The sequence below is a fragment of the Macrobrachium nipponense genome, chromosome 18 (genome assembly GCF_015104395.2).
Source record: "Macrobrachium nipponense isolate FS-2020 chromosome 18, ASM1510439v2, whole genome shotgun sequence".
Lineage (NCBI taxonomy): Eukaryota > Metazoa > Arthropoda > Malacostraca > Decapoda > Palaemonidae > Macrobrachium > Macrobrachium nipponense.
The window spans coordinates 84,962,928-84,972,927 of record NC_087211.1 but is presented as its reverse complement, the minus strand read 5'-3'; the positions used below and the strand labels follow the sequence as shown (position 1 = coordinate 84,972,927).

Sequence of the window (10,000 nt, the reverse complement as noted above, 5' to 3'; positions counted from 1 at the left end):
AAGAGAGAGAGAGATAGAGAGGGAAGAGAGGAGAACAGAGAGAGAGAAGGGAACAGAGAGAGAGAGAGAGTTAAGCATCAGTAGTCATACCGTCCAAAGTTGAAAAATGATTGAAAACAACACAGGACATGATTTAGGACAACTCACTAGAAAGCGTCATGAATATACTATTTCCTAATCCTGGAATGATAGTGGTAAGGCTTAATAAACTTCACAAGACAAATGCCAAGCTCTAAGTCAGCTCTGCTTTATGGTATCCACTTAAAGAAAACATGAAAAGCATAATTCACTCTCATTCGATTCACCGGCTCCTTTTCAAAATTTAAAGTAATGGCTGCAATTTTCTTCAATCACCAGGTACGATTATTCTTCTATTTTTTTTTATGTCATCCTACGCATTACTGCTTCGATCTGCTGAGGATGTTACGCCTACGATAGTAATCTTAAAGCATAATGAGAAGTGAGCATACAAATGTATATTATATATATATATATATATATATATATATATATATATATATATATATATATATATATTAGACATATGTAAGTACATATACACACCTGTATATATATATATTTCATTTATTTATCATATATATACATAACATACGTGTATATGTATATAAAGGCTGGTATAAATCATAATAATACCTTTTAAAAACAAAGAAATGTCCAAAGTGATCTAGCATCTAAAATAAGAAAAATTACCTTGAAATACAATTGTACAGGAATTTTGCCAAATTCCAAATTCCAGGTCTCGTCAATTCTCGGAATCGAGTTTTCTGTGGCCTCGGTATAACGCTGTATGACCCGCGGCTCATGAAACTCTCATCCGGCCGTGGGGGCTTGTGTTGTTGCGTTACCAGACGCACGATCATGGCTAAATCTAACCTTAAATAAAATAGAAACTACTGAGGCTAGAGGACTGCAACTTGATGTGTTTGATGATTGGAGTATGGACGTTCAACATACCAATTTGCAGCCCTCTCGCCTCAGTAGTGTTTGAGATCTGAGGGCGGACAGGGAAAATGCGGACAGAAAGAATGTGGAAGGACAAACAAAGCCGTCTCAATCGTTTTCTTTTACAGAAAAACGAAAACGGAACTAGTTCAGATGAAAAGTCACTTATTTGTATGACTGTGCGTGTTTGTTGCATGGTCATAACTCACGAAAATATGAGGGCTACTTTTTCACGATAACAAAAGTCGGCCCAGTAACAATAGCGTGTTATTGGTTTAATCTGAATTTGGGCAATAAACCATGATATTATTGCGCGCGGAGAAACAGGTGTAAACAGGTGTTCTATACGTCCTACAGGTCGGTATTGTGATTTCGCTCGCCTATGGACAGAAAAATAAAATTGAAAAATAATATACTATGGTAAATGTTAACTAAAAAACAAAAAATAAAGAAAGTTGTAAATAAAAGTATACACGCGTCCATAGCCTTTTAAGAAGAGAAAAATATATTATGAAAATAATATACAAAATAAAGGTTATGAATACAATAAAATAAAAACATTGAAAATAAGTCTTTACGCGCCCAATAGCTTTATGGAAAGAGGAAAATATATTTGAAAAATAATAGACAATGAGAGAATCGTAAATAAAATAAAATACAAAATTAAAAGTAAAGGTGTTCCTGTGTACATTCGCTTCATAAAGAGAGGAAAACATTTTAAAAAAAAAAAAAAAAAAAGCTGTCACGCATGCAACTGACTTAGAGAAATAGAAATACGAAAAATATATTTGAAAAATAATGGGCAAAGGATTATTTATAAAAAAAAAATAATATATGAAAATGAAAGTCTTCACACGTATATTCGCTTCATAAAAAAGAGAAATCTTTTTGAAAACCAATAGACAATGAAAGAATCATACGGTAAAATAAAATGTTAAAAATTCAGAATAAAAGTCTTCACGAGCTTCATAAATAATAATAATAATAATAATAATAATAATAATAATAATAAATAATAATAATAATAATAACAATAATAATAATAATAATAAATCAGCAAATGAACTTCTCGCTCGCCTACGTAACAGCAAAATATATTTGAAAAATAATCAACAATGAAAGAAGTAGTCTATAAAAGAAAAATTAAAAATAAAAATCTTCACGTGCCAATCTCATCATAAAAGCAAAAGACGATTACAAGGGAAGAATCGTATGCCAAAATAAAATTAAAATTTTTGAATAAAAATAAACAGAAACAATTGCCGGCATGAAACAGCAAATGAACTTCGGACTTTGGTCAACGCCAACTCATGACATTTTCCCTCAAAAGTCTCTTTGAACAACATCGACAGTTTCAGGAACTTGTTTTATTTGCAAGAGGCATAAACAAGGGGGAAGTTGTTCCCCTGTTATTGTTTTGTTCTCTTGGTGTGTTGCCTTCGGTGAGAGAGAGAGAGAGAGAGAGAGAGAGAGAGAGAGAGAGAGAGAGAGAGAGAGAGGAGATTGTATTGTTCTTGTGTTCCCTTCGGTTCTCCTAGCTCTTTTGAAAGTGAATGTCTAGTCTACTTAGGGTTGAAAATAATAATAATAATAATAATAATATAATAATAAAATAATAATAATAATAATAATAATAATAATAATAATAATAATAATAATAATAATAATAATAAAGCTAAAGAACCTATATTGTTTATCTATCAGTCTCCCCAAACTTGGTGCCTACAGACGAATAATAATAATAATAATAATAATAATAATAATAATAATAATAATAATAATAATAATAATAATATAACAATAATAATATAATAATAATAAGATGGAGAAACAAATCCACAGTTATGTAAATTACATATATTTAAATTTTTTAAAAACATATGAACATTTACATAACTGTGGATTTGTTTCTCCATTTGAAGACTCGTGCTACGATGAGGATTTTTAAATAATAATAATAATAATAATAATAATAATAATAATAATAATAATAATAATAATAATAATATTATTATTATTATTATTATTATTATTATTATTCATTATTATTATTATTATTATATAATAACTAATAATAATATAATAATAATAATACTAATAATAATAATAATATAATCAATAATAATAATAAAATAATAATAATAATAAATAATAATAATATAATAATAGCATAACAATAATAATAATATAATAATAATAATAATAATAATAATAATAATAATAATAATAATAATAATAATAATAATAATAATAATAATAATAATAAGCTGAAGAACCTATGTCTTTTATTTGATAGTCTCCTTAAGACTGGTACGTATAGAAAAATAAAAATCTATTAAAAAAATGCAATAATTAACATTTGATAGTCTCCCGAAGACTGGTATCTACAGAAAAAAATCTATTAAGAAAATACAGTCATTATCACAGGCCATATTCTAGGCCACCATGCGCACTTGAAAAGGCACCACGAGTCCATCATATGCTAATGACATAAATTAGCCACTGGTAATTAAACGCCGTTCGCTAACGACTCGTGACCTTCACACACTTATCGAGTTTGTAATTCATCCCCAAAGTATAACCATCTGGCACCTGACACAAATTTGGGTAACGAGAAAAGCAAGGACAACGAACCATCTTTAATCAGTAAGTACGCCGATCTAATATTCCTTGTGCAAAGTCGATTTAATATTCCTGTTATGTAGGTGCATGCAAGCACGGTTGGCTCAGTCGACAGGTAAGTAGACATTTGAATATTTGAATGAGTGATTCATGCTTCTGCTGGCTAGGCTAAAGTAGTATCTACTTCAGATGTTACGAAATGCATCAAGCACATATTATAGTAACCTAAGTAGAATATTATCATTATTATTATTGTTGAAAATAATGGCTATTTCAGCCACGTTTATTTCATATAGAATTTTCTCTATTTTTCTTATTACTGACTTTTCTTCTGTACTCGAATTTTATTATTTTGTATAATGTATCCAATTTGACAAATACCACGTCCTTGACATGAATCCCCCATTTGGCGTTTCAATAGCTAATTTGAGTACATTAGAAAAGTCAGTAATAAGAAAAATAGAGAAAATCCTGTACAAAATAAACACGGCTGAAATAGCCATTATTTTCAATAAAATCTGTATTAATGAAGGTCTTCTTCCAGCATATTATTATTATTATTATTATTATATTATTATTATTATTATTATTATTATTATTATTATTATTATTATTTAATTATTATTATTAATATATTGTTAAAAAACACTAATGAGGAATACCGTTCAGGTGTTCGAAAGTCTTTGTTCTATTTTTACATAGAAATATATTTTTAATATATAATTGTGGATAATTTTTAGCAAATTATTTTCACGAGACTGTGAATTTCTTAACATTATTATTATTATTATTATTATTATTATTATTATTATTATTATTAATTATTATTATTATTATTATTATTATTATTATTATTATTATTAGAAGACACACCACAATTGGAACTTATTCCAACTCAATAACTAAGTTCATGAGACCAATTTCTCTTACCAAGAGCTTAACTTAAAGACTTGGGCAATTCGTCACCCGGCAGGGAATAACCTATGCGTTATTACGTCAAATAGCTCATTCCAACTTGGGACTGACTCGGTTACTGGAATATAATACGCGGCATTGCAAGCATTTATCTCTGGTGTGACGTGGCTAGATATTACTGCTCAAGTGACCTTGTGCTACGAATGGACTATATTATGATTTAGGCCAAAGGCCAAGGTAGCTCAGGGACCTATGAGGAGGACATTCAGTGTTGCAAAGAACCTATGATGAGGACATTCAGTGTTGCAAGGGACCTATGATGAGAACATTCAGTGTTGCAATGGACCTATGAGGAGGACATTCAGTGTTGCAAAGAACCTATGAGGAGGACATTCAGTGTTGCAAGGGACCTATGAGGAGGACATTCAGTGTTGCAAGGGACCTATGAGGAGGACATTCAGTGTTGCAAGGGACCTATGAGGAGGACATTCAGTGTTGCAAGGAAAATTAAAAGCAAAAAGGTTCGAAAGGTGCAACGGTTGCAGTATATATATATATATATATATATATATATATATATATATATCATATATATATATATATATATATATATATATATACACACCCCTTTGCCGTGTCCCAAGGCCTTATTGACCCCCCAAACTCCTCCTCTCTCCTACTAGCCACAGGATACATAAATTATTCTCCCATGATAATCATTCTTCATCGATTGATCCTGGACCAACCCAGAACTACTTGGAAACAATAACCTCTTGAACCTTCCCCTCCTCCTCAGGTACCCACAGAATCTGACCAAAACAAGTTAGGAAATATATTATAGAAATAATATTTTCTCAGGCTTCCTTTTTTTTTTTTACAAACACAACCTTCTACTACACTAAGTCTATACTTTGACTTTTTGTATAACGTTTCCAGAATACAATATATTAACAGGGTATGGTTATATATATATATATATATATATATATATATATATATATATATATATATATATTATATATTGATAAATTGTTTGCCTAAATGTGCTCCATGTTGTCTAAACGCACTCGTGAAAGACTCCATTGTCTGACAGCGTAGTGATATGTTCAACTACAAATATTGATAAAAATAACGTTTTTTTTTATTATACACAGTTGACAAATACATGAACAGCTCTGATAAGGTACAAACAATGATGTATTCGGTTGTATTCACTTTCATACTCTAAATTTCATTTTTTTATATGCTCGTGCATCTCTCTCTCTCTCTCTCTCTCCTCTCTCTCCTCTCTCTCTCTCTCAGACGCCCTACTTTTGTAAAATATATACGCCACCAAAATATATATATATATATATATATATATATATATATATATATTATATATATATATATATATAACTTTTTTTTTTTACAAAATATGATATCCATGACTGCAGTGACCGCGGACAGAAGTACTTATCTCCTTAAACATTCACACTTTGGGTTAAAAATGCAAAAGCTTTGTTGACATCTTGTTCCTTTTCAGATAATTAATATCATCACCGAAGAACATTAATTACAGAACAATTCGCCTTAGAATATCGCCAATTCTGATCCTAAATAAAGAAACAAGGACATTTCGACGAGGATATTTAGTCGCGAGGTCGTTGGCATTATACAACGGAATGTCACGGTTCCCCCCCGTGTCAGCTCAGGTAACGTGGGATTACTGAGGCTACTCATAGATTACCAATGCTTAACGTAATTCCTATTTTCTGATTTGCTCTCTATGAGGAGGACGTTGGTGATGGGGTGAAGATTCGCTACTGGATTGCTGTTGACGTGCATACATACATACATACAGATATATGATTATCAAGCCTCTCTCTCTCTCTCTCTCTCTCCATACATCCTTAACACACACACACACACACACCACACACACCACACACACACACACACATATATATATATATATATATATAATATATATATATATTATATATATATACATATATATATATATATATAATATATCATATATATATATATATATATATACTATATATATATATATATATATACCAACACATATATACTATATATATATTATATATATATATATACATATATATATATATATATAATAGATATATATTTATACACACAACACCACAACAAACATATTATATTTAAATATTACACACACCACACAAACATATATATATAATTCTATAGATCGATATCTAATATAATATATACATATATATTATTAATATGTAGGTCGATTAGTCCTAATAAGATCCTAAACCCAATACAATGTTTATTATTATTATTATTGTTAGTTATTATTATTATTATTATTATTATTATATATTATTATTATTATTATTATTATTATTATTGTTGTCTAAATAGGTGTATATATTTGAATTTTACAGATAAACTATGATAGCACAGTCATCAAAGTCATTAACAATTTTCTCTCTTTTTCGTCTGGAGCTGCCAGACATCCTCGGGCTGGGAAGCTGTGGTTGGACTGATCAAAGCTCGCTTTAAGAAAGAGAGAGAGAGAGAGAGAGAGAGAGAGAGAGAGAGAGAGAGAGAGAGAGAGAGAGAGAGAGAATTATTATTATTATTATTATTATTATTATTAATTACATTATTCAAAATATGAAGCCTATTCAAATGGAACAAGCCCACCAAAGGGACCACTGACTTGAAATTCAAGCTTCCAAAGAATATGGGGTTCATGAATAATAATAAAAAAGAAAACATCCACAATTACATTTCATTTTCGGTTGGAAAGTTCATAAAATAAAAGCATGAATATTAATAAGATGAAAATACGACCAATTTATTTCACTTAATTCTACGATCTGTAAACTCATTTCCTGAACAATTTAGGGTTGATGTATTTGTTTTGGGTGGAGGGGAGGTGGGGGAAGCAGGGAGGAATAACAGCTTTCCAATGATAACTTGCTAATTTTGAAAGAACCAGCTATTTAAAGATTAGACAGGGAATGAGAGACCGTGACAGCTGTTGGCATTCAAACGTCAGATCCCGAGAGAGATGAAAATGAGATATTCTATTCGAAGCTTTCATGAAAGACTTGGAACACTCACAGCGGGGAATGTAGTCCCCCTAAGACGTCAATTATTTTCAAATTATTTAAGCCATTTCCCTTTTTAAGACTGACGTAGAAATGTAATAATTTAAAAATGATTTATTCATTTTTAAGATTGACGTAGGAATGTTTTCCCTAAAGCACCAATAATTTGAATATTATTTGATTCCTTTTAAAGATTGACATACGAATGTATCCCCTAAAACACCAATGATTTAAAAATCATTTATATAATTTCCCTTTTTAAGATTGACGAAGGAATGTATCCCTTAAACACCAGTAATTTAAAAATTATTTATTCATTTTTAAGATTGATGGAGGAATGTATCCCCTAAAACACCAATAATTTAAAAATTATTCAAATAATTTCCCTTTTTAAGATTGACGTGGGAATGCATCCCCTAAAACACCAATAATTTTTAAATCATTTAAATAATTTCCCTTTTTAAGATTGGCGTAAGAACGTATCCCTATAAACCACCAATAATTTTCAAATCATATAAGTAATTTCCCTTTTCAAGTACAAATATTTTTAGCACTCGTCCCCTAAAATGAATACATATAGCTCGCTGAAGAAGCAGCGTTAGCATTAGTAGTATCGCTCACTCCTTTGTTGCATTGCCAGAGCGTAACAATCAAATAATCAATGCGTTCACTGCAGATTCATTTCGCGATCCGAGCTGTCTGTCTTCACTTATATGTCACAGAGACACAGAAATGACAGACACACACTGAATACTCATCGTCTTTTGTAGGGACACTTCGGATTGCGTTTGTAGCTATTATTATTATTATTATTATTATTATTATTCAGAAGATGAACACTATTCTTATGGAACAAGCCTACAGGGCCTCTGACCTGAAACTGAAACATCATTATTATTATTATTATTATTATTATTATTATTATTATTATTATTATTGTCTAATTGTCAGTGACTGTACCTATTCGTTTTTGAACGAGAAATAAACCGTTAAGATGTATTGGTAAAAATACGCAAGTTTAAGGTTTTTTTAAACAAATATATTTACAATTTCTCTCTCTCTTTTCTCTTTATAAAAAGAGCTGCTCGTATAGATACGAAATTGTATACACTTGAACAAAGTTATTCTCTCTCTCTCTCTCTCTCTCTCTCTCTCCCCCATACTCTATCTCTTCATATTCTATCTCTTCTAGCCTTCCTTCGTCTCACCCCCCCCCCCCCCCCCCACCCCCCCCCCCCGCCCCCCCCCCCCCCCCGCTCTCTCCATCGTGATCTAAAACAACGCGGTATTTTCTCCAGCCCAACCTTTCCCAGTTTAGCTGTTTGGCATTTTTGCATAAGTCATCAGCCGTCGAAAAGCTTCGACGTGGAAGTTCTGCTGTCAGGGATCGCCATAAAGAGACTCCAGCGGTTAGGGTCATTATGTGATCTATTTTGGTGGGTTTATCGCCCTTAGCGACGATCTTGGCTAGCTTAGTCTTGTCACGGGCCGGCAGCGAATAGAAAACGGGAAGGCGACGTATGGAATCTTCTCTCTCTCTCTCTCTCTCTCTCTCTCTCTCTACTTTGTGATTAATGGGTAAACTTTATGGAAACACGCACGTTACCTGATAACAAAGGCTTACGGAAATGTCAATTAATTACTTATAGAATACATTTCTTAAAAACGTATTTTGACGAATAATTCAAAATATTAAAAATAAATAAAATACTATAAATATATATATATAATATATATATATATATATATATATATATATATATATATATATATATATATAATTTCTAAGTCATACTATACAATATCTTCCCAGTTTTCGACAAGGTATATTCATGAGATGATGAGATGCAGTTGCTGGACCCACGCCTTAACCCATATCCGTTCTATGGGATTTTGTGCCACAGGCTTCTAGCGGGGTTTCGTGCTGGTCACCTATCCACGTATAGACCAGACCCAAAATAGCTTAAATTGAGTGACTCAACGAAAGTATTTTTTATTTCTTTATTTTTAACACGTGCTTTCTCTTATTCTAGAGAAAGTGTGTGTGTGTGTGTGTGTGTGTGTGTGTGTGTGTGTGTGTGTGTGTGTGTGAGAGAGAGAGAGAGAAGGCGCAAAAAATAGAAATCAATCATAACAACAGTTCTTCGTCAGGGAATAATAATGCTAGATTTAGGACTCCTCCTCCTCCTCCACCTCCTCCTCCTCCAAACTTCTATCTGTGTGGCCCGGTAGGACCCAGATACGAATCCCCATTAAAATATAATCTATATGACTCGTGGCCCATGAGCAGATTCAAGCTGCCAATACGATTTGAAGAAAGTTAAAAAAAAAAAGGTTTAGTTACAGATTTGGGTTAAATTGTGTTAAATTGAAGAAGAAAGAGCTCTGTTAACTTTCTAGTTAGGGAG

General features: G+C 31.4%; 1 protein-coding gene across 1 annotated transcript in view; it reads right to left on the bottom strand.

The window, feature by feature from the left end:
* Positions 1 to 10,000, bottom strand: part of LOC135196693 (potassium channel subfamily K member 13-like) — a 67,691-nt gene that overhangs the window by 47,840 nt on the left and 9,851 nt on the right.